This window comes from Euprymna scolopes, chromosome 7 (genome assembly GCF_053919585.1).
Source record: "Euprymna scolopes isolate OS-2025 chromosome 7, ASM5391958v1, whole genome shotgun sequence".
Taxonomy (NCBI): Eukaryota; Metazoa; Mollusca; class Cephalopoda; order Sepiida; family Sepiolidae; genus Euprymna; species Euprymna scolopes.
In genome coordinates, this window is record NC_136488.1 from 32,794,942 (window position 1) to 32,815,232 (window position 20,291).

Below are 20,291 nucleotides of genomic sequence, written 5' to 3' on the forward strand. Positions count from 1 at the left end.
CTCTCATTATTTACTTATTTTTGATGTATTCTTCATTAATGAGTTTGACAAAATTTCATTGCATGGACCGGGAATCGGACCCAGGCCGCCCGCGTGGCAGGCGAGCATTCTACCACTGAACCACCGATGCGATATATCGTTCACAGAACATAATTCTTTTCTTTGCCATTTTGTCATTAATGCTTTGAATGTCATTCCAACAAAAGGAATCGAAATTACACTCTCATTATTTACTTATTTTTGATGTATTCTTCATTAAAGAGTTTGACAAAATTTCATTGCATGGGACCGGCAATTGAATCCGGGCACCCCGTGTGGCAGGCGAGCATTCTACCACTGAACCACCGATGCGATATATCGTTCACAGATCATAATTCTTTCCTTTGCCATTTTGTCATTAATGCTTTGAATGTGATTCCAACAAAAGGAATCGAAATTACACTCTCATTATTTACTTATTTTTGATGTATTCTTCATTACTGAGTTGGACAAAATTTCATTGCATCGACCGGGAATCGAACCCGGGCCGCCCTCGGGGCAGGTAAGCATTCTACAACTGAACAACCGGTGCGATATATCGTTCACGTAACATAATTCTTTCCTTTGCCATTTTGTCATTAATGCTTTGAATGTCATTCCAACAAAAGGAATCGAAATTACACTCTCATTATTTACTTTTTTTTTATATATTCTTGATTAATGAGTTTGACAAAATTTCATTGCATCGACCGGGAATCAAACCCGCGGCCCGCGTGGCAGGCGAGCATTCTACCACTGAACCACCGATGCGATATATCGTTCACGGAACATAATTCTTTCCTTTGCCATTTTGTCATTAATGCTTTGAATGTCATTCCAACAAAAGGAATCGAAATTACACTCTCATTATTTACTTATTTTTGATGTATTCTTCATTAATGAGTTTGACAAAATTTCATTGCATCGACCGGGATTCGAACCCGGGCCGCCTGCGTGGGAGGCGAGCATTCTACCACTGAACCACCGATGCGATATATCGTTCACAGAACATAATTCTTTCCTTTGCCATTTTGTCATTAATGCTTTGAATGTCATTCCAACAAAGGAATCGAAATGACACTCTCATTATTTACTTATTTTTGATGTATTCTTCATTAATGAGTTTGACAAAATTTCATTGCATCGACCGGGAATCGAACCCGGGCCGCCCGCGTGGCAGGCGAGCATTCTACCACCGAACCACCGATGCGATATATCGTCCACAGAACATAATTCTTTCCTTTGCCATTTTGTCATTAATGCTTTGAATGTCATTCCAACAAAAGGAATCGAAATTACACTCTCATTATTTATTTTTTTTTGTAAGTATTCTTCATTAATGAGTTTGACAAAATTTCATTGCATCGACCGGAAATCCACCCGGGCCGCCCGCGTGGCAGGCGAACATTCTACCACTGAACAACCGATGCGATATATCGTTCACGGAACATAATTCTTTCCTTTGCCATTTTGTCATTAATGCTTTGAATGTGATTCCAACAAAAGGAATCGAAATTACACTCTCATTATTAAATTATTTTTGATGTATTCTTGATCAATTAGTTTTACAAAATTTCATTGCATCGACCCGGAATCGAACCCGGGCCCCCCGTGTTGCAGCCGAGCATTCTACCACTGAACCACCGATGCGATATATCGTTCACAGATCATAATTCTTTCCTTTGCCATTTTGTCATTAATGCTTTGAATGTCATTCCAACAAAAGGAATCGAAATTACACTCTCATTATTTACTTTTTTTTTATGTATTCTTCATTAATGAGTTTGACAAAATTTCATTGCATCGACCGGGAATCGAACCCGGGCCACACGCGTGGCAGGCGAGCATTCTACCACTGAACCACCGATGCGATATATCGTTCACAGAACATAATTCTTTTCTTTGCCATTTTGTCATTAATGCTTTGAATGTCATTCCAACAAAAGGAATCGAAATTACACTCTCATTATTTACTTATTTTTGATGTATTCTTCATCAATGAGTTTGACAAAATTTCATTGCATCGACCGGGAATCGAATCCGGGCCGCCCGCGGGGCAGGCGAGCATTCTACAACTGAACCACCGGTGCGATATATCGTTCACGTAACATAATTCTTTCCTTTGCCATTTTGTCATTAATGCTTTGAATGTCATTCCAACAAAAGGAATCGAAATTACACTCCCATTATTTACTTATTTTTTTATGTATTCTTGATTAATGAGTTTGACAAAATTTCATTGCATCGACCGGGAATCAAACCCGGGCCGCCCGCGTGGCAGGCGAGCATTCTACCACTGAACCACCGATGCGATATATCGTTCACAGAACATAATACTTTCCTTTGCCATTTTGTCATTAATGCTTTGAATGTCATTCCAACAAAAGGAATCGAAATTACACTCTCATTATTTACTTATTTTTGATGTATTCTTCATTAATGAGTTTGACAAAATTTCATTGCATCGACCGGGATTCGAACCCGGGCAACCTGCGTGGGAGGCGAGCATTCTACCACTGAACCACCGATGCGATATATCGTTCACAGAACATAATTCTTTTCTTTGCCATTTTGTCATTAATGCTTTGAATGTCATTCCAACAAAGGAATCGAAATTACATTCTCATTATTTACTTATTTTTGATGTATTCTTCATTAATGAGTTTGACAAAATTTCATTGCATCGACCGGGAATCGAACCCGGGCAACCCGCGTGGCAGGCGAGCATTCTACCACCTAACCACCGATGCGATATATCGTCCACAGAACATAATTCTTTCCTTTGCCATTTTGTCATTAATGCTTTGAATGTCATTCCAACAAACGGAATCGAAATTACACTCTCATTATTTACTTATTTTTGATGTATTCTTCATTAATGAGTTTGACAAAATTTCATTGCATCGACCGGGAATCGAACCCGGGCCGCCCTCGGGGCAGGTAAGCATTCTACAACTGAACAACCGGTGCGATATATCGTTCACGTAACATAATTCTTTCCTTTGCCATTTTGTCATTAATGCTTTGAATGTCATTCCAACAAAAGGAATCGAAATTACACTCTCATTATTTACTTTTTTTTTATATATTCTTGATTAATGAGTTTGACAAAATTTCATTGCATCGACCGGGAATCAAACCCGCGGCCCGCGTGGCAGGCGAGCATTCTACCACTGAACCACCGATGCGATATATCGTTCACGGAACATAATTCTTTCCTTTGCCATTTTGTCATTAATGCTTTGAATGTCATTCCAACAAAAGGAATCGAAATTACACTCTCATTATTTACTTATTTTTGATGTATTCTTCATTAATGAGTTTGACAAAATTTCATTGCATCGACCGGGATTCGAACCCGGGCCGCCTGCGTGGGAGGCGAGCATTCTACCACTGAACCACCGATGCGATATATCGTTCACAGAACATAATTCTTTCCTTTGCCATTTTGTCATTAATGCTTTGAATGTCATTCCAACAAAGGAATCGAAATGACACTCTCATTATTTACTTATTTTTGATGTATTCTTCATTAATGAGTTTGACAAAATTTCATTGCATCGACCGGGAATCGAACCCGGGCCGCCCGCGTGGCAGGCGAGCATTCTACCACCGAACCACCGATGCGATATATCGTCCACAGAACATAATTCTTTCCTTTGCCATTTTGTCATTAATGCTTTGAATGTCATTCCAACAAAAGGAATCGAAATTACACTCTCATTTTTTATTTTTTTTTGTAAGTATTCTTCATTAATGAGTTTGACAAAATTTCATTGCATCGACCGGAAATCCACCCGGGCCGCCCGCGTGGCAGGCGAACATTCTACCACTGAACAACCGATGCGATATATCGTTCACGGAACATAATTCTTTCCTTTGCCATTTTGTCATTAATGCTTTGAATGTGATTCCAACAAAAGGAATCGAAATTACACTCTCATTATTAAATTATTTTTGATGTATTCTTGATCAATTAGTTTTACAAAATTTCATTGCATCGACCCGGAATCGAACCCGGGCCCCCCGTGTTGCAGCCGAGCATTCTACCACTGAACCACCGATGCGATATATCGTTCACAGATCATAATTCTTTCCTTTGCCATTTTGTCATTAATGCTTTGAATGTCATTCCAACAAAAGGAATCGAAATTACACTCTCATTATTTACTTTTTTTTTATGTATTCTTCATTAATGAGTTTGACAAAATTTCATTGCATCGACCGGGAATCGAACCCGGGCCACACGCGTGGCAGGCGAGCATTCTACCACTGAACCACCGATGCGATATATCGTTCACAGAACATAATTCTTTTCTTTGCCATTTTGTCATTAATGCTTTGAATGTCATTCCAACAAAAGGAATCGAAATTACACTCTCATTATTTACTTATTTTTGATGTATTCTTCATCAATGAGTTTGACAAAATTTCATTGCATCGACCGGGAATCGAATCCGGGCCGCCCGCGGGGCAGGCGAGCATTCTACAACTGAACCACCGGTGCGATATATCGTTCACGTAACATAATTCTTTCCTTTGCCATTTTGTCATTAATGCTTTGAATGTCATTCCAACAAAAGGAATCGAAATTACACTCCCATTATTTACTTATTTTTTTATGTATTCTTGATTAATGAGTTTGACAAAATTTCATTGCATCGACCGGGAATCAAACCCGGGCCGCCCGCGTGGCAGGCGAGCATTCTACCACTGAACCACCGATGCGATATATCGTTCACAGAACATAATACTTTCCTTTGCCATTTTGTCATTAATGCTTTGAATGTCATTCCAACAAAAGGAATCGAAATTACACTCTCATTATTTACTTATTTTTGATGTATTCTTCATTAATGAGTTTGACAAAATTTCATTGCATCGACCGGGATTCGAACCCGGGCAACCTGCGTGGGAGGCGAGCATTCTACCACTGAACCACCGATGCGATATATCGTTCACAGAACATAATTCTTTTCTTTGCCATTTTGTCATTAATGCTTTGAATGTCATTCCAACAAAGGAATCGAAATTACATTCTCATTATTTACTTATTTTTGATGTATTCTTCATTAATGAGTTTGACAAAATTTCATTGCATCGACCGGGAATCGAACCCGGGCAACCCGCGTGGCAGGCGAGCATTCTACCACCTAACCACCGATGCGATATATCGTCCACAGAACATAATTCTTTCCTTTGCCATTTTGTCATTAATGCTTTGAATGTCATTCCAACAAACGGAATCGAAATTACACTCTCATTATTTACTTATTTTTGATGTATTCTTCATTAATGAGTTTGACAAAATTTCATTGCATCGACCGGGAATCGAAACCGGGCCGCCTGCGTGGACGGCGAGCATTCTACCACTGACCCACCGATGCGATATATCGTTCACAGAACATAATTCTTTCCTTTGCCATTTTGTCATTAATGCTTTGAATGTCATTCCAACAAAAGGAATCGAAATTACACTCTCATTATTTACTTATTTTTGACGTATTCTTCATTAATTAGTTTGACAAAATTTCATTGTATCGACCGGGAGTCGAACACGGGCCGCCCGCATGGCAGGCGAACATTCTACCACTGAACCACCGATGCGATATATCGTTCACAGAACATAATTCTTTCCTTTGCCATTTTGTCATTAATGCTTTGAATGTCATTCCAACAAAAGGAATCGAAATTACACTCTCATTATTTACTTATTTTTGATGTATTCTTTATTAATGAGTTTGACAAAATTTCATTGCATCGACCGGGAATCGAACCCGGGCAGCCCGCGGGGCAGGCGAGCACTCTACCACTGAACCACCGATGCGATATATCGTTCAAAGAACATAATTCTTTCCTTTGCCATTTGGTCATTAATGCTTTGAATGTCATTCCAACAAAAGGAATCGAAATTACACTCTCATCATTTACTTTTTTTTTGGATGTATTCTTGATTAATGAGTTTGACAAAATTTCATTGCATCGACCGGGAATAAAACCCGGGCCGCCCGCGTGGCAGGCGAGCATTCTACCACTGAACCACCGATGCGATATATCGTTCACAGAACATAATTCTTTCCTTTGCCATTATGTCATTAATTCTTTGAATGTCATTCCAACAAAAGGAATCGAAATTACACTCTCATTATTTACTTATTTTTGATGTATTCTTCATTAATGAGTTTGACAAAATTTCATTGCATCGACCGGGAATCGAACCCGGGCAACCCACGTGGCAGGCGAGCATTCTACCACTGAACCACCGATGCGATATATCGTTCACAGAACATAATTCTTTCCTTTGCCATTTTGTCATTAATGCTTTGAATGTCATTCCAACAAAAGGAATCGAAATTACACTCTCATTATTTACTTATTTTTGATGTATTCTTCATTAATGAGTTTGACAAAATTTCATTGCATCGACCGGGAATCGAACCCGGGCCGCCCGCGTGGCAGGCGAGCATTCTACCACTGAACCACCGATGCGATATATCGTTCACAGAACATAATTCTTTCCTTTGCCATTTTGTCATTAATGCTTTGAATGTCATTCCAACAAAAGGAATCGAAATTACACTCTCATTATTTACTTTTTTTTTTATGTATTCCTGATTAATGAGTTTGACAAAATTTCATTGCATCGACCGGGAATCAAACCCGGGGCCCGCGTGGCAGGCGAGCATTCTACCACTGAACCACCGATGCGATATATCGTTCACAGAACATAATTCTTTCCTTTGCCATTTTGTCATTAATGCTTTGAATGTCATTCCAACAAAAGGAATCGAAATTACACTCTCATTATTTACTTATTTTTGATGTATTCTTCATTAATGAGTTTTACAAAATCTCATTGCATCGACCGGGAATCGAACCCGGGCCGCCCGCGTGGGAGGCGAGCATTCTACCACTGAACCACCGATGCGATATATCGTCTACAGAACATAATTCTTTCCTTTGCCGTTTTGTCATTAATGCTTTGAATGTCATTCCAACAAAAGGAATCGAAATTACACTCTCATTATTTACTTATTTTTGATGTATTCTTCATCAATGAGTTTGACAATATTTCATTGTATCGACCGGGAATCGAACACGGGCCGCCCGCATCGCAGGCGAGCATTCTACCACTGAACCACCGATGCGATATATCGTTCGCAGAACATAATTCTTTCCTTTTGCATTTTGTCATTAATGCTTTGAATGTCATTCCAACAAAAGGAATCGAAATTACACTCTCATTATTTAATTATTTTTGATGTATTCTTGATTAATGAGTTTGACAAAATTTCATTGCATCGACCGGGAATCAAACCTTAGCCGCCTACGTTGCAGGAGAGCATTCTACCACTGAACCACCGATGCGATGTATCCTTCACAGAACATAATTCTTTCCTTTGCCATTTTGTCATTAATGCTTTGAAGTTCATTCCAACAAAAGGAATCGAAATTACACTCTCATTATTTACTTATTTTTTATGTATTCTTAATTAATGAGTTTGACAAAATTTCATTGCATCGACCGGGATTCGAACCCGGGCCGCCTGCGTGAGAGGCGCGCATTCTACCACCGAACCACCGATGCGATATATCGTTTACAGAACATAATTCTTTCCTTTGCCATTTTGTCATTAATTCTTTGAATGTCATTCCAACAAAAGAAATCGAAATTACACTCTCATTATTTACTTATTTTTGATGTATTCTTCATTAATGAGTTTGACAAAATTTCATTGCATCGACCGGGAATCGAACCCGGGCCGCCCGCGTGGCAGGCGAGCATTCTACCACTGAACCACCGATGCGATATATCGTTCACAGAGCATAATTCGGTCCTTTGCCATTTTGTCATTAATGCTTTGAATGTCATTTCAACAAAAGGAATCGAAATTACACTCTCATTATTTAATTATTTTTGATGTATTCTTGATTAATGAGTTTGACAAAATTTCATTGCATCGACCGGGAATCAAACCTTAGCCGCCTACGTGGCAGGAGAGCATTCTACCACTGAACCACCGATGCGATGTATCCTTCACAGAACATAATTCTTTCCTTTGCCATTTTGTCATTAATGCTTTGAATGTCATTCCAACAAAAGGAATCGAAATTACACTCTCATTATTTACTTATTTTTTATGTATTCTTAATTAATGAGTTTGACAAAATTTCATTGCATCGACCGGGATTCGAACCCGGGCCGCCTGCGTGAGAGGCGCGCATTCTACCACCGAACCACCGATGCGATATATCGTTTACAGAACATAATTCTTTCCTTTGCCATTTTGTCATTAATTCTTTGAATGTCATTCCAACAAAAGAAATCGAAATTACACTCTCATTATTTACTTATTTTTTATGTATTCTTCATTAATGAGTTTGACAAAATTTCATTGCATCGACCGGGAATCGAACCCGGGCCGCCCGCGTGGCAGGCGAGCATTCTACCACTGAACCACCGATGCGATATATCGTTCACAGAGCATAATTCGGTCCTTTGCCATTTTGTCATTAATGCTTTGAATGTCATTTCAACAAAGGAAATCGAAATTACACTCTCATTATTTACTTATTTTTTATGTATTCTTCATTAATGAGTTTGACAAAATTTCATTGCATCGACCGGGAATCAAACCCGGGCCGCCCGCGTGGCAGGCGAGCATTCTACCACTGAACCACCGATGCGATATATCGCTCACAGAACATAATTCTTTCCTTTGCCATTTTGCCATTAATGCTTTGAATGTCATTCCAACAAAAAGAATCGAAATTACACTCTCATTATTTACTTTTTTTTATGTATTCTTCATTAATGAGTTTGACAACAATTTCATTGCATCGACCGGGAATCAAACCCGGGCCGCCCGCGTGGCAGGCCAGCCTTCTACCACTGAACCACCGATACGATATATCGTTCACAGAACATAATTCTTTCCTTTGCCATTTTGTCATTAATTCTTTGAATGTCATTCCAACAAAACGAATCGAAATTACACTCTCATTATTTACTTATTTTTGATGTATTCTTCATTAATGAGTTTGACAAAATTTCATTGCATCGACCGGGAATCGAACCCGGGCCGCCCGCGTCGCAGGCGAGCATTCTACCACTGAACCACCGATGCGATATATCGTTCACAGAACATAATTCTTTCCTTTGCCATTTTGTCATTAATGCTTTGAATGTGATTCCAACAAAAGGAATCGAAATTACACTCTCATTATTTACTTTTTTTTTATGTATTCTTCATTAATGAGTTTGACAAAAATTTCATTGCATCGACCGGGAATCGAACCCGGGCCGCCCGCGTGGCAGGCGAGCATTCTACCACTGAACCACCGATGCGATATATCGTTCACAGAACATAATTCTTTCCTTTGCCATTTTGTCATTAATGCTTTGAATGTCATTCCAACAAACGGAATCGAAATTGCACTCTCATTATTTACTTATTTTTGATGTATTCTTCATTAATGAGTTTGACAAAATTTCATTGCATCGACCGGGAATCAAACCCAGGCCGCCCGCGTGGCAGGCGAGCATTCTACCACTGAACCACCGATGCGATATATCGTTCACAGAACATAATTCTTTCCTTTGCCATTTTGTCATTAATGCTTTGAATGTGATTCCAACAAAAGGAATCGAAATTACACTCTCATTATTTACTTTTTTTTATGTATTCTTCATTAATGAGTTTGACAAAATTTCATTGCATCGACCGGGAATCAAACCCGGGCCGCCCGCGTGGCAGGCCAGCCTTCTACCACTGAACCACCGATACGATATATCGTTCACAGAACATAATTCTTTCCTTTGCCATTTTGTCATTAATTCTTTGAATGTCATTCCAACAAAACGAATCGAAATTACACTCTCATTATTTACTTATTTTTGATGTATTCTTCATTAATGAGTTTGACAAAATTTCATTGCATCGACCGGGAATCGAACCCGGGCCGCCCGCGTGGCAGGCGAGCATTCTACCACTGAACCACCGATGCGATATATCGTTCACAGAACATAATTCTTTCCTTTGCCATTTTGTCATTAATGCTTTGAATGTCATTCCAACAAAAGGAATCGAAATTACACTCTCATTATTTACTTTTTTTTTTATGTATTCCTGATTAATGAGTTTGACAAAATTTCATTGCATCGACCGGGAATCGAACCCGGGCCGCCCGCGTGGCAGGCGAGCATTCTACCACTGAACCACCGATGCGATATATCGTTCACAGAACATAATTCTTTCCTTTGCCATTTTGTCATTAATGCTTTGAATGTCATTCCAACAAAAGGAATCGAAATTACACTCTCATTATTTACTTATTTTTTATGTATTCTTCATAATGAGTTTTACAAAATTTCATTGCATCGACCGGGAATCGAACCCGGGCCGCCCGCGTGGGAGGCGAGCATTCTACCACTGAACCTACGATGCGATATATCGTTCACAGAACATAATTCTTTCCTTTGCCGTTTTGTCATTAATGCTTTGAATGTCATTCCAACAAAAGGAATCGAAATTACACTCTCATTATTTAATTATTTTTGATGTATTCTTGATTAATGAGTTTGATAAAATTTCATTGCATCGACCCGGAATCGAACCCGGACCCCCCGTGTTGCAGCCGAGCATTCTACCACTGAATCACCGATAGGATATATCGTTCACAGAACATAATTCTTTCCTTTGCCATTTTGTCATTAATGCTTTGAATGTCATTCCAACAAAAGGAATCGAAATTACACTCTCATTATTTACTTCGTTTTTTATGTATTCTTCATTAATGAGTTTGACAAAATTTCATTGCATGGGACCGGGAATTGAACACGGGCCGCCAGCGCGGAAGCGAGCATTCTACCACTGAACCACCGATGCGATATATCGTTCACAGAACATAATTCTTTCCTTTGCCATTTTGTCATTAATGCTTTGAATGTGATTCCAACAAAAGGAATCGAAATTACACTCTCATTATTTACTTATTTTTTATGTATTCTTCATTAATGAGTTTGACAAAATTTCATTGCATCGACCGGGAATCAAACCCGGGCCGCCCGCGTGGCAGGCGAGCATTCTACCACTGAACCACCGATGCGATATATCGTTCACAGAACATAATTCTTTCCTTTGCCATTTTGTCATTAATGCTTTGAATGTGATTCCAACAAAAGGAATCGAAATTACACTCTCATTATTTACTTTTTTTTTATGTATTCTTCATTAATGAGTTTGACAAAAATTTCATTGCATCGACCGGGAATCAAACCCGGGCCGCCCGCGTGGCAGGCCAGCCTTCTACCACTGAACCACCGATACGATATATCGTTCACAAAACATAATTCTTTCCTTTGCCATTTTGTCATTAATTCTTTGAATGTCATTCCAACAAAACGAATCGAAATTACACTCTCATTATTTACTTATTTTTGATGTATTCTTCATTAATGAGTTTGACAAAATTTCATTGCATCGACCGGGAATCGAACCCGGGCCGCCCGCGTGGCAGGCGAGCATTCTACCACTGAACCACCGATGCGATATATCGTTCACAGAACATAATTCTTTCCTTTGCCATTTTGTCATTAATGCTTTGAATGTCATTCCAACAAAAGGAATCGAAATTACACTCTCATTATTTACTTATTTTTTTATGTATTCATCATTAATGAGTTTGACAAAATTTCGTTGCATCGACCGGGAATCGAACCCGGGCCGCCCGGGTGGCAGGCGAGCATTCTACCACTGAACCACCGATGCGATATATCGTTCACAGAACATAATTCTTTCCTTTGCCATTTTGTCATTAATGCTTTGAATGTCATTCCAACAAAAGGAATCGAAATTACACTCTCATTATTTACTTAATTTTGATGTATTCTTCATTAATGAGTTTGACAATATTTCATTGCATCGACCGGGAATCGAACCCGGGCCGCCTGCGTGGCAGGCGAGCATTCTACCACTGAACCACCGATGCAATATATCGTTCACAGAACATAATTCTTTCCTTTGCCATTTTGTCATTAATGCTTTGAATGTCATTCCAACAAAAGGAATCGAAATTACACTCTCATTATTTACTTATTTTTGATGTATTCTTCATTAATGAGTTTGACAAAATTTCATTGCATCGACGTAGAATCGAACCCGGGCCGCCCGCGTGGCAGGCGAGCATTCTACCACTTAACCACCGATGCGATGTATCGTTCACAGAACATAATTCTTTCCTTTGCCATTTTGTCATTAATGCTTTGAATGTCATTTCAACAAAAGCAATCGAAATTACACTCTCGTTATTTACTTCGTTTTTTATGTATTCTTAATTAATGAGTTTGACAAAATTTCATTGCATCGACCGGGAATCGAACCCGGGCCGCCCGCGTGGCAGGCGAGCATTCTACCACTGAACCACCGATGCGATATATCGTTAACAGAACATTATTCTTTCCTTTGCCATTTTGTCATTAATTCTTTGAATGTCATTCCAACAAAAGGAATCGAAATTACACTCTCATTATTTACTTATTTCTGATGTATTCTTCATTAATGAGTTTTACAAAATTTCATTGCATCGACCGGGAATCAAACCCGGGCCGCCCGCGTGGCAGGCGAGCATTCTACCACTGAACCACCGATGCGATATATCATTCACAGAACAGAATTCTTTCCTTTGCCATTTTGTCATTAATGATTTGAATGTGATTCCAACAAAAGGAATCGAAATTACACTCTCATTGTTTACTTTTTTTTGATGTATTCTTCCTTAATGAGTGTGACAAACATTTCATTGCATCGACCGGAAATCAAACCCGGGCCGCCCGCGTGGCAGGCGAGCATCCTACCACCGAACCACCGATGCGATATATCGATCACAGAACATAATTCTTTCCTTTGCCATTTTGTCATTAATGCTTTGAATGTCATTCCAACAAAAGGAATCGAAATTACACTCTCATTATTTACTTATTTTTGATGTATTCTTCATTAATGAGTTTTACAAAATTTCATTGCATCGACCGAGAATCGAACCCGGGCCGCCCGCGTGGCAGGCGAGCATTCTACCACTGAACCACCGATGCGATGTATCGTTCACAGAACATAATTCTTTCCTTTCCCATTTTGTCATTAATGCTTTGAATGTCATTCCAACAAAAGCAATCGAAATTACACTCTCATTATTTACTTCGTTTTTTATGTATTCTTAATTAATGAGTTTGAAAAAATTTCATTGCATCGACCGGGAATCAAACCCGGGCCGCCCGCGTGGCAGGCCAGCCTTCTACCACTGAACCACCGATACGATATATCGTTCACAGAACATAATTCTTTCCTTTGCCATTTTGTCATTAATTCTTTGAATGTCATTCCAACAAAACGAATCGAAATTACACTCTCATTATTTACTTATTTTTGATGTATTCTTCATTAATGAGTTTGACAAAATTTCATTGCATCAACCGGGAATCGAACCCGGGCCGCCCGCGTGGCAGGCGAGCATTCTACCACTGAACCACCGATGCGATATATCGTTCACAGAACATAATTCTTTCCTTTGCCCTTTTGTCATTAATGCTTTGAATGTCATTCCAACAAAAGGAATCGAAATTACACTCTCATTATTTACTTATTTTTTTATGTATTCATCATTAATGAGTTTGACAAAATTTCGTTGCATCGACCGGGAATCGAACCCGGGCCGCCCGGGTGGCAGGCGAGCATTCTACCACTGAACCACCGATGCGATATATCGTTCACAGAACATAATTCTTTCCTTTGCAATTTTGTCATTAATGCTTTGAATGTCATTCCAACAAAAGGAATCGAAATTACACTCTCATTATTTACTTAATTTTGATGTATTCTTCATTAATGAGTTTGACAATATTTCATTGCATCGACCGGGAATCGAACCCGGGCCGCCTGCGTGGCAGGCGAGCATTCTACCACTGAACCACCGATGCAATATATCGTTCACAGAACATAATTCTTTCCTTTGCCATTTTGTCATTAATGCTTTGAATGTCATTCCAACAAAAGGAATCGAAATTACACTCTCATTATTTACTTATTTTTGATGTATTCTTCATTAATGAGTTTGACAAAATTTCATTGCATCGACGTAGAATCGAACCCGGGCCGCCCGCGTGGCAGGCGAGCATTCTACCACTGAACCACCGATGCGATGTATCGTTCACAGAACATAATTCTTTCCTTTGCCATTTTGTCATTAATGCTTTGAATGTCATTTCAACAAAAGCAATCGAAATTACACTCTCGTTATTTACTTCGTTTTTTATGTATTCTTAATTAATGAGTTTGACAAAATTTCATTGCATCGACCGGGAATCGAACCCGGGCAACCCGCGTGGCAGGCGAGCATTCTACCACTGAACCACCGATGCGATATATCGTTAACAGAACATAATTCTTTCCTTTGCCATTTTGTCATTAATTCTTTGAATGTCATTCCAACAAAAGGAATCGAAATTACACTCTCATTATTTACTTATTTCTGATGTATTCTTCATTAATGAGTTTTACAAAATTTCATTGCATCGACCGGGAATCAAACCCGGGCCGCCCGCGTGGCAGGCGAGCATTCTACCACTGAACCACCGATGCGATATATCATTCACAGAACAGAATTCTTTCGTTTGCCATTTTGTCATTAATGATTTGAATGTGATTCCAACAAAAGGAATCGAAATTACACTCTCATTGTTTACTTTTTTTTGATGTATTCTTCATTAATGAGTGTGACAAACATTTCATTGCATCGACCGGAAATCAAACCCGGGCCGCCCGCGTGGCAGGCGAGCATCCTACCACCGAACCACCGATGCGATATATCGATCACAGAACATAATTCTTTCCTTTGCCATTTTGTCATTAATGCTTTGAATGTCATTCCAACAAAAGGAATCGAAATTACACTCTCATTATTTACTTATTTTTGATGTATTCTTCATTAATGAGTTTTACAAAATTTCATTGCATCGACCGAGAATCGAACCCGGGCCGCCCGCGTGACAGGCGAGCATTCTACCACTGAACCACCGATGCGATGTATCGTTCACAGAACATAATTCTTTCCTTTCCCATTTAGTCATTAATGCTTTGAATGTCATTCCAACAAAAGCAATCGAAATTACACTCTCATTATTTACTTCGTTTTTTATGTATTCTTAATTAATGAGTTTGAAAAAATTTCATTGCATCGACCGGGAATCGAACCCAGGACGCCCGCGTGGCAGGCCAGCATTCTACCACTGAACCACCGATGCGATATATCGTTCACAGAACATAATTCTTTCCTTTGCCATTTTGTCATTAATGCTTTGAATGTCATTTCAACAAAAGGAATCGAAATTACACTCTAATTATTTACTTATTTTTTTATGTATTCTTCCTTAATGAGTTTGACAAAATTTCATTGCATCGACCGGGAATCGACCCCGGGCCGCCCGCGTAGCAGGCGAGCATTCTACAACTGTACCACCGATGCGATATATCGTTCGCAGAACAGAATTCTTTCCTTTGCCATTTTGTCATTAATTCTTTGAATGTCATTTCAACAAAAGGAATCGAAATTACACTCTCATTATTTACTTATTTCTGATGTATTCTTCATTAATGAGTTTGACAAAATTTCATTGCATCGACCGGGAATCGAACCCGGGCCGCCCGCGTGGCAGGCGAGCATTCTACCACTGAACCACCGATGCGATATATAATTCACAGAACAGAATTCTTTCCTTTGCCATTTTGTCATTAATGCTTTTAATTTCATTCCAACAAAAGGAATCGAAATTACACTCTCATTATTTAATCATTTTTCAAGTATTCTTGATAAATGAGTTTTACAAAATTTCATTGCATCGACCCGGAATCGAACCCGGCCCCCCGTGTTGCAGCGGAGCATTCTACCACTGAACCACCGATGCGATGTATCGTTCACAGAACATTATTCTTTCTTTTGCCATTTTGTCATTAATGCTTTGAATGTCATTTCAACAAAAGGAATCGAAATTACACTCTAATTATTTACTTATTTTTTGATGTATTCTTCATTACTGAGTTTGACAAAATTTCATTGCATCGACCGGGAATCAAACCCGGGCCGCCCGCGTGGCAGGCGAGCATTCTACCACTGAACCACCGATGCAATATATCGTTCGCAGAACATAATTCTTTCCTTTGCCATTTTGTCATTAATGCTTTGAATGTCATTCCAACAAAAGGAATCGAAATTACACTCTCATTATTTACTTATTTTTGATGTATTCTTCATTAATGAGTTTGACAAAATTTCATTACATCGACCGGGAATCGAACCTGGGCCGCCCGCGTTGCAGGCGAGCATTCTACCACTGAACCACCGATGCGATATATCGTTCACAGAACATAATGATTTTCTTTGCCATTTTGTCATTAATGCTTTGAATGTCATTCCAACAAAAGGAATCGAAATTACACTCTCATTATTTACTTATTTTTGATGTATTCTTCATTAATGAGTTTGACAAAATTTCATTGCATCGACCGAGAATCGAACCCGGGCCGCCCGCGTGGCAGGCGAGCATTCTACCACTGAACCACCGATGCGATGTATCGTTCACAGAACATAATTCTTTCCTTTGCCATTTTGTCATTAATGCTTTGAATGTCATTCCAACAAAAGGAATCGAAATTACACTCTCATTATTTACTTATTTTTGATGTATTCTTCATTAATGAGTTTGACAAAATTTCATTACATCGACCGGGAATCGAACCTGGGCCGCCCGCGTGGCAGGCGAGCATTCTACCACTGAACCACCGATGCGATATATCGTTCACAGAACATAATGATTTTCTTTGCCATTTTGTCATTAATGCTTTGAATGTCATTCCAACAAAAGAAATCGAAATTACACTCTCATTATTTACTTATTTTTTATGTATTCTGCATTAATGAGTTTGACAAAATTTCATTGCATCGACCGAGAATCGAACCCGGGCCGCCCGCGTGGCAGGCGAGCATTCTACCACTGAACCACCGATGCGATGTATCGTTCACAGAACATAATTCTTTCCTTTGCCATTTTGTCATTAATGCTTTGACTGTTATTCCAAAAAAAGCAATCGAAATTACACTCTCATTATTTACTTCGTTTTTTATGTATTCTTAATTAATGAGTTTGACAAAATTTCATTGCATCGACCGGGAATCGAACCCGGGCCGCCCGCGTGGCAGGCGAGCATTCTACCACTGAACCACCGATGCGATATATCGTTCGCAGAACATAATTCTTTCCTTTGCCATTTTGTCATTAATTCTTTGAATGTGATTCCAACAAAAGGAATCGAAATTACACTCTCATTATTTACTTATTTCTGATGTATTCTTCATTAATGAGTTTGACAAAATTTCATTACATCGACCGGGAATCAAACCCGGGCCGCCCGCGTGGCAGGCGAGCATTCTACCACTGAACCACCAATGCGATATATCATTCACAGAACAGAATTCTTTCCTTTGCCATTTTGTCATTAATGCTTTGAATTTCATTCCAACAAAAGGAATCGAAATTACACTCTCATTATTTACTTATTTTTGATGTATTCTTCATTAATGAGTTTGACAAAATTTCATTGCATCGATAGGGAATCGAACCCGGCCGCCCGCGTCGCAGGCGAGCATTCTACCACTGAACCACCGATGCGATATATCGTTCACAGAACATAATTCTTTCCTTTGCCATTTTGTCATTAATGCTTTGAATGTCATTCCAACAAAAGGAATCGAAATTACACTCTCATTATTTACTTATTTTTGATGTATTCTTCATTCATGAGTTTTACAAAATTTCATTGCATCGACCGAGAATCGAACCCGGGCCGCCCGCGTGGCAGGCGAGCATTCTACCACTGAACCACCGATGCGATGTATCGTTCACAGAACATAATTCTTTCCTTTGCCATTTTGTCATTAATGCTTTGAATGTCATTCCAACAAAAGCAATCGAAATTACACTCTCATTATTTACTTCGTTTTTTATGTATTCTTCCTTAATGAGTTTGAAAAAATTTCATTGCATCGACCGGGAATCGAACCCGGGCCGCCCGCGTGGCAGGCGAGCATTCTACCTGAGAACCACCGATGCGATATATCGTTCGCAGAACATAATTCTTTCCTTTGCCATTTTGTCATTAATTCTTTGAATGTCATTCCAACAAAAGGAATCGAAATTACACTCTCATTATTTACTTATTTCTGATGTATTCTTCATTAATGAGTTTGACAAAATTTCATTACATCGACCGGGAATCGAACCCGGGCCGCCCGCGTGGCAGGCGAGCATTCTACCACTGAACCACCGATGCGATATATCAATAACAGAACAGAATTCTTTCCTTTGCCATTTTGTCATTAATGCTTTGAATTTCATTCCAACAAAAGGAATCGAAATTACACTCTCATTATTTAATCATTTTTGAAGTATTCTTGATTAATGAGTTTGACAAAATTTCATTGCATCGACCCGGAATCGAACCCGGGCCCCCCGTGTTGCAGCGGAGCATTCTACCACTGAACCACCGATGCGATATATCGTTCACAGAACATAATTCTTTCCTTTGCCATTTTGTCATTAATGCTTTGAATGTCATTCCAACAAAAGGAATCGAAATTACACTCTCATTATTTACTTATTTTTGATGTATTCTTCATTAATGAGTTTGACAAAATTTCATTGCATCGACCGAGAATCGAACCGGGGCCGCCCGCGTGGCAGGCGAGCATTCTACCACTGAACCACCGATGCGATGTATCGTTCACAGAACATAATTCTTAACTTTGCCATTTTGTCATTAATGCTTTGAATGTCATTCCAACAAAAGCAATCGAAATTACACTCTCATTATTTACTTCGTTTTTTATGTATTCTTAATTAATGAGTTTGACAAAATTTCATTGCATCGACCGGGAATCGCACCCGGGCCGCCCGCGTGGCAGGCCAGCATTCTACCACTGAACCACCGATGCGATATATCATTCACAGAACATAATTCTTTCCTTTGCCATTTTGTCATAAATGCTTTGAATGTCATTTCAACAAATGGAATCGAAATTACACTCTAATTATTTACTTATTTTTTTAATGTATTCTTCCTTAATGAGTTTGACAAAATTTCATTGCATCGACCGGGAATCGAACCCGGGCCGCCCGCGTGGCAGGCGAGCATTCTACCTGAGAACCACCGATGCGATATATCGTTCGCAGAACATAATTCTTTCCTTTGCCATTTTGTCATTAATTCTTTGAATGTCATTCCAACAAAAGGAATCGAAATTACACTCTCATTATTTACTTATTTCTGATGTATTCTTCATTAATGAGTTTGACAAAATTTCATTACATCGACCGGGAATCGAACCCGGGCCGCCCGCGTTGCAGGCGAGCATTCTACCACTGAACCACCGATGCGATATATCATTCACAGAACAGAATTCTTTCCTTTGCCATTTTGTCATTAATGCTTTGAATTTCATTCCAACAAAAGGAATCGAAATTACACTCTCATTATTTAATCATTTTTTAAGTATTCTTGATTAATGAGTTTGACAAAATTTCATTGCATCGACCCGGAATCGAACCCGGGCCCCCCGTGTTGCAGCGGAGCATTCTACCACTGAACCACCGATACGATATATCGTTCACAGAACATAATTCTTTCCTTTGCCATTTTGTCATTAATGCTTTGAATGTCATTCCAACAAAAGGAATCGAAATTACACTCTCATTATTTACTTATTTTTGATGTATTCTTCGTTAATGAGTTTTACAAAATTTCATTGCATCGACCGAGAATCGAACCCGGGCGCCCGCGTGGCAGGCGAGCATTCTACCACTGAACCACCGATGCGATGTATCGTTCACAGAACATAATTCTTTCCTTTGCCATTTTGTCATTAATGCTTTGAATGTCATTCCAACAAAAGGAATCGAAATTACACTCTAATTATTTACTTCGTTTTTTATGTATTCTTAATTAATGAGTTTGACAAAATTTCATTGCATCGACCGGGAATCGAACCCGGGCCGCCCGCGTGGTAGGCCAGCATTCTACCACTGAACCACCGATGCGATATATCATTCACAGAACATAATTCTTTCCTTTGCCATTTTGTCATTAATGCTTTGAATGTCATTTCAACAAATGCAATCGAAATTACACTCTAATTATTTACTTATTTTTTTATGTATTCTTCCTTAA

At 39.1% G+C, this 20,291-nt stretch overlaps 53 non-coding genes across 53 annotated transcripts; all 53 read right to left on the reverse strand.

The window, feature by feature from the left end:
- Window positions 1-938: 938 nt before the first annotated feature.
- On the reverse strand, window positions 939-1,009 carry Trnag-ccc (transfer RNA glycine (anticodon CCC)). The gene has a single exon. It is a non-coding gene; the product is annotated as a tRNA-Gly (tRNA).
- A 148-nt stretch (window positions 1,010-1,157) lies between these two features.
- Window positions 1,158-1,228, reverse strand: Trnag-gcc (transfer RNA glycine (anticodon GCC)). Its single transcript has one exon. It is a non-coding gene; the product is annotated as a tRNA-Gly (tRNA).
- A 369-nt stretch (window positions 1,229-1,597) lies between these two features.
- On the reverse strand, window positions 1,598-1,668 carry Trnac-gca (transfer RNA cysteine (anticodon GCA)). Its single transcript has one exon. It is a non-coding gene; the product is annotated as a tRNA-Cys (tRNA).
- A 149-nt stretch (window positions 1,669-1,817) lies between these two features.
- Window positions 1,818-1,888, reverse strand: Trnag-gcc (transfer RNA glycine (anticodon GCC)). The gene has a single exon. It is a non-coding gene; the product is annotated as a tRNA-Gly (tRNA).
- A 370-nt stretch (window positions 1,889-2,258) lies between these two features.
- Trnag-gcc (transfer RNA glycine (anticodon GCC)) lies at window positions 2,259-2,329 on the reverse strand. Its single transcript has one exon. It is a non-coding gene; the product is annotated as a tRNA-Gly (tRNA).
- A 149-nt stretch (window positions 2,330-2,478) lies between these two features.
- Window positions 2,479-2,549, reverse strand: Trnag-ccc (transfer RNA glycine (anticodon CCC)). The gene has a single exon. It is a non-coding gene; the product is annotated as a tRNA-Gly (tRNA).
- An 806-nt stretch (window positions 2,550-3,355) lies between these two features.
- Trnag-ccc (transfer RNA glycine (anticodon CCC)) lies at window positions 3,356-3,426 on the reverse strand. Its single transcript has one exon. It is a non-coding gene; the product is annotated as a tRNA-Gly (tRNA).
- A 148-nt stretch (window positions 3,427-3,574) lies between these two features.
- On the reverse strand, window positions 3,575-3,645 carry Trnag-gcc (transfer RNA glycine (anticodon GCC)). Its single transcript has one exon. It is a non-coding gene; the product is annotated as a tRNA-Gly (tRNA).
- Window positions 3,646-4,014: 369 nt separating this feature from the next.
- Window positions 4,015-4,085, reverse strand: Trnac-gca (transfer RNA cysteine (anticodon GCA)). Its single transcript has one exon. It is a non-coding gene; the product is annotated as a tRNA-Cys (tRNA).
- A 149-nt stretch (window positions 4,086-4,234) lies between these two features.
- Trnag-gcc (transfer RNA glycine (anticodon GCC)) lies at window positions 4,235-4,305 on the reverse strand. The gene has a single exon. It is a non-coding gene; the product is annotated as a tRNA-Gly (tRNA).
- A 370-nt stretch (window positions 4,306-4,675) lies between these two features.
- On the reverse strand, window positions 4,676-4,746 carry Trnag-gcc (transfer RNA glycine (anticodon GCC)). Its single transcript has one exon. It is a non-coding gene; the product is annotated as a tRNA-Gly (tRNA).
- Window positions 4,747-4,895: 149 nt separating this feature from the next.
- Trnag-ccc (transfer RNA glycine (anticodon CCC)) lies at window positions 4,896-4,966 on the reverse strand. Its single transcript has one exon. It is a non-coding gene; the product is annotated as a tRNA-Gly (tRNA).
- Window positions 4,967-6,216: 1,250 nt separating this feature from the next.
- Window positions 6,217-6,287, reverse strand: Trnag-gcc (transfer RNA glycine (anticodon GCC)). The gene has a single exon. It is a non-coding gene; the product is annotated as a tRNA-Gly (tRNA).
- Window positions 6,288-6,436: 149 nt separating this feature from the next.
- On the reverse strand, window positions 6,437-6,507 carry Trnag-gcc (transfer RNA glycine (anticodon GCC)). The gene has a single exon. It is a non-coding gene; the product is annotated as a tRNA-Gly (tRNA).
- Window positions 6,508-6,875: 368 nt separating this feature from the next.
- Trnag-ccc (transfer RNA glycine (anticodon CCC)) lies at window positions 6,876-6,946 on the reverse strand. The gene has a single exon. It is a non-coding gene; the product is annotated as a tRNA-Gly (tRNA).
- Window positions 6,947-7,095: 149 nt separating this feature from the next.
- Trnar-gcg (transfer RNA arginine (anticodon GCG)) lies at window positions 7,096-7,166 on the reverse strand. Its single transcript has one exon. It is a non-coding gene; the product is annotated as a tRNA-Arg (tRNA).
- Window positions 7,167-7,535: 369 nt separating this feature from the next.
- On the reverse strand, window positions 7,536-7,606 carry Trnae-cuc (transfer RNA glutamic acid (anticodon CUC)). Its single transcript has one exon. It is a non-coding gene; the product is annotated as a tRNA-Glu (tRNA).
- Window positions 7,607-7,755: 149 nt separating this feature from the next.
- Trnag-gcc (transfer RNA glycine (anticodon GCC)) lies at window positions 7,756-7,826 on the reverse strand. The gene has a single exon. It is a non-coding gene; the product is annotated as a tRNA-Gly (tRNA).
- A 369-nt stretch (window positions 7,827-8,195) lies between these two features.
- On the reverse strand, window positions 8,196-8,266 carry Trnae-cuc (transfer RNA glutamic acid (anticodon CUC)). The gene has a single exon. It is a non-coding gene; the product is annotated as a tRNA-Glu (tRNA).
- A 149-nt stretch (window positions 8,267-8,415) lies between these two features.
- Window positions 8,416-8,486, reverse strand: Trnag-gcc (transfer RNA glycine (anticodon GCC)). The gene has a single exon. It is a non-coding gene; the product is annotated as a tRNA-Gly (tRNA).
- Window positions 8,487-8,635: 149 nt separating this feature from the next.
- Trnag-gcc (transfer RNA glycine (anticodon GCC)) lies at window positions 8,636-8,706 on the reverse strand. The gene has a single exon. It is a non-coding gene; the product is annotated as a tRNA-Gly (tRNA).
- Window positions 8,707-9,075: 369 nt separating this feature from the next.
- Window positions 9,076-9,146, reverse strand: Trnar-gcg (transfer RNA arginine (anticodon GCG)). The gene has a single exon. It is a non-coding gene; the product is annotated as a tRNA-Arg (tRNA).
- A 150-nt stretch (window positions 9,147-9,296) lies between these two features.
- Trnag-gcc (transfer RNA glycine (anticodon GCC)) lies at window positions 9,297-9,367 on the reverse strand. The gene has a single exon. It is a non-coding gene; the product is annotated as a tRNA-Gly (tRNA).
- A 149-nt stretch (window positions 9,368-9,516) lies between these two features.
- On the reverse strand, window positions 9,517-9,587 carry Trnag-gcc (transfer RNA glycine (anticodon GCC)). The gene has a single exon. It is a non-coding gene; the product is annotated as a tRNA-Gly (tRNA).
- A 368-nt stretch (window positions 9,588-9,955) lies between these two features.
- Trnag-gcc (transfer RNA glycine (anticodon GCC)) lies at window positions 9,956-10,026 on the reverse strand. The gene has a single exon. It is a non-coding gene; the product is annotated as a tRNA-Gly (tRNA).
- A 150-nt stretch (window positions 10,027-10,176) lies between these two features.
- Trnag-gcc (transfer RNA glycine (anticodon GCC)) lies at window positions 10,177-10,247 on the reverse strand. The gene has a single exon. It is a non-coding gene; the product is annotated as a tRNA-Gly (tRNA).
- A 148-nt stretch (window positions 10,248-10,395) lies between these two features.
- On the reverse strand, window positions 10,396-10,466 carry Trnag-ccc (transfer RNA glycine (anticodon CCC)). Its single transcript has one exon. It is a non-coding gene; the product is annotated as a tRNA-Gly (tRNA).
- A 590-nt stretch (window positions 10,467-11,056) lies between these two features.
- Trnag-gcc (transfer RNA glycine (anticodon GCC)) lies at window positions 11,057-11,127 on the reverse strand. The gene has a single exon. It is a non-coding gene; the product is annotated as a tRNA-Gly (tRNA).
- A 370-nt stretch (window positions 11,128-11,497) lies between these two features.
- On the reverse strand, window positions 11,498-11,568 carry Trnag-gcc (transfer RNA glycine (anticodon GCC)). Its single transcript has one exon. It is a non-coding gene; the product is annotated as a tRNA-Gly (tRNA).
- Window positions 11,569-11,718: 150 nt separating this feature from the next.
- Window positions 11,719-11,789, reverse strand: Trnag-gcc (transfer RNA glycine (anticodon GCC)). The gene has a single exon. It is a non-coding gene; the product is annotated as a tRNA-Gly (tRNA).
- A 149-nt stretch (window positions 11,790-11,938) lies between these two features.
- Window positions 11,939-12,009, reverse strand: Trnag-gcc (transfer RNA glycine (anticodon GCC)). The gene has a single exon. It is a non-coding gene; the product is annotated as a tRNA-Gly (tRNA).
- A 370-nt stretch (window positions 12,010-12,379) lies between these two features.
- Window positions 12,380-12,450, reverse strand: Trnag-gcc (transfer RNA glycine (anticodon GCC)). Its single transcript has one exon. It is a non-coding gene; the product is annotated as a tRNA-Gly (tRNA).
- A 149-nt stretch (window positions 12,451-12,599) lies between these two features.
- Window positions 12,600-12,670, reverse strand: Trnag-gcc (transfer RNA glycine (anticodon GCC)). The gene has a single exon. It is a non-coding gene; the product is annotated as a tRNA-Gly (tRNA).
- Window positions 12,671-13,040: 370 nt separating this feature from the next.
- On the reverse strand, window positions 13,041-13,111 carry Trnag-gcc (transfer RNA glycine (anticodon GCC)). The gene has a single exon. It is a non-coding gene; the product is annotated as a tRNA-Gly (tRNA).
- Window positions 13,112-13,481: 370 nt separating this feature from the next.
- On the reverse strand, window positions 13,482-13,552 carry Trnag-gcc (transfer RNA glycine (anticodon GCC)). The gene has a single exon. It is a non-coding gene; the product is annotated as a tRNA-Gly (tRNA).
- A 150-nt stretch (window positions 13,553-13,702) lies between these two features.
- Trnag-gcc (transfer RNA glycine (anticodon GCC)) lies at window positions 13,703-13,773 on the reverse strand. Its single transcript has one exon. It is a non-coding gene; the product is annotated as a tRNA-Gly (tRNA).
- Window positions 13,774-13,922: 149 nt separating this feature from the next.
- Window positions 13,923-13,993, reverse strand: Trnag-gcc (transfer RNA glycine (anticodon GCC)). Its single transcript has one exon. It is a non-coding gene; the product is annotated as a tRNA-Gly (tRNA).
- Window positions 13,994-14,363: 370 nt separating this feature from the next.
- Window positions 14,364-14,434, reverse strand: Trnag-gcc (transfer RNA glycine (anticodon GCC)). Its single transcript has one exon. It is a non-coding gene; the product is annotated as a tRNA-Gly (tRNA).
- A 149-nt stretch (window positions 14,435-14,583) lies between these two features.
- Trnag-gcc (transfer RNA glycine (anticodon GCC)) lies at window positions 14,584-14,654 on the reverse strand. The gene has a single exon. It is a non-coding gene; the product is annotated as a tRNA-Gly (tRNA).
- A 370-nt stretch (window positions 14,655-15,024) lies between these two features.
- Trnad-guc (transfer RNA aspartic acid (anticodon GUC)) lies at window positions 15,025-15,095 on the reverse strand. Its single transcript has one exon. It is a non-coding gene; the product is annotated as a tRNA-Asp (tRNA).
- Window positions 15,096-15,245: 150 nt separating this feature from the next.
- Window positions 15,246-15,316, reverse strand: Trnag-gcc (transfer RNA glycine (anticodon GCC)). The gene has a single exon. It is a non-coding gene; the product is annotated as a tRNA-Gly (tRNA).
- Window positions 15,317-15,686: 370 nt separating this feature from the next.
- Trnag-gcc (transfer RNA glycine (anticodon GCC)) lies at window positions 15,687-15,757 on the reverse strand. Its single transcript has one exon. It is a non-coding gene; the product is annotated as a tRNA-Gly (tRNA).
- A 369-nt stretch (window positions 15,758-16,126) lies between these two features.
- On the reverse strand, window positions 16,127-16,197 carry Trnag-gcc (transfer RNA glycine (anticodon GCC)). Its single transcript has one exon. It is a non-coding gene; the product is annotated as a tRNA-Gly (tRNA).
- A 149-nt stretch (window positions 16,198-16,346) lies between these two features.
- On the reverse strand, window positions 16,347-16,417 carry Trnac-gca (transfer RNA cysteine (anticodon GCA)). The gene has a single exon. It is a non-coding gene; the product is annotated as a tRNA-Cys (tRNA).
- A 149-nt stretch (window positions 16,418-16,566) lies between these two features.
- Window positions 16,567-16,637, reverse strand: Trnag-gcc (transfer RNA glycine (anticodon GCC)). The gene has a single exon. It is a non-coding gene; the product is annotated as a tRNA-Gly (tRNA).
- Window positions 16,638-17,006: 369 nt separating this feature from the next.
- Window positions 17,007-17,077, reverse strand: Trnag-gcc (transfer RNA glycine (anticodon GCC)). Its single transcript has one exon. It is a non-coding gene; the product is annotated as a tRNA-Gly (tRNA).
- Window positions 17,078-17,227: 150 nt separating this feature from the next.
- Window positions 17,228-17,298, reverse strand: Trnag-gcc (transfer RNA glycine (anticodon GCC)). Its single transcript has one exon. It is a non-coding gene; the product is annotated as a tRNA-Gly (tRNA).
- A 369-nt stretch (window positions 17,299-17,667) lies between these two features.
- Window positions 17,668-17,737, reverse strand: Trnar-gcg (transfer RNA arginine (anticodon GCG)). Its single transcript has one exon. It is a non-coding gene; the product is annotated as a tRNA-Arg (tRNA).
- Window positions 17,738-17,886: 149 nt separating this feature from the next.
- Window positions 17,887-17,957, reverse strand: Trnag-gcc (transfer RNA glycine (anticodon GCC)). The gene has a single exon. It is a non-coding gene; the product is annotated as a tRNA-Gly (tRNA).
- Window positions 17,958-18,327: 370 nt separating this feature from the next.
- Trnag-gcc (transfer RNA glycine (anticodon GCC)) lies at window positions 18,328-18,398 on the reverse strand. Its single transcript has one exon. It is a non-coding gene; the product is annotated as a tRNA-Gly (tRNA).
- Window positions 18,399-18,547: 149 nt separating this feature from the next.
- Window positions 18,548-18,618, reverse strand: Trnac-gca (transfer RNA cysteine (anticodon GCA)). The gene has a single exon. It is a non-coding gene; the product is annotated as a tRNA-Cys (tRNA).
- Window positions 18,619-19,430: 812 nt separating this feature from the next.
- On the reverse strand, window positions 19,431-19,501 carry Trnac-gca (transfer RNA cysteine (anticodon GCA)). Its single transcript has one exon. It is a non-coding gene; the product is annotated as a tRNA-Cys (tRNA).
- Window positions 19,502-20,090: 589 nt separating this feature from the next.
- Window positions 20,091-20,161, reverse strand: Trnag-acc (transfer RNA glycine (anticodon ACC)). The gene has a single exon. It is a non-coding gene; the product is annotated as a tRNA-Gly (tRNA).
- Between the last annotated feature and the right edge of the window lie 130 nt (window positions 20,162-20,291).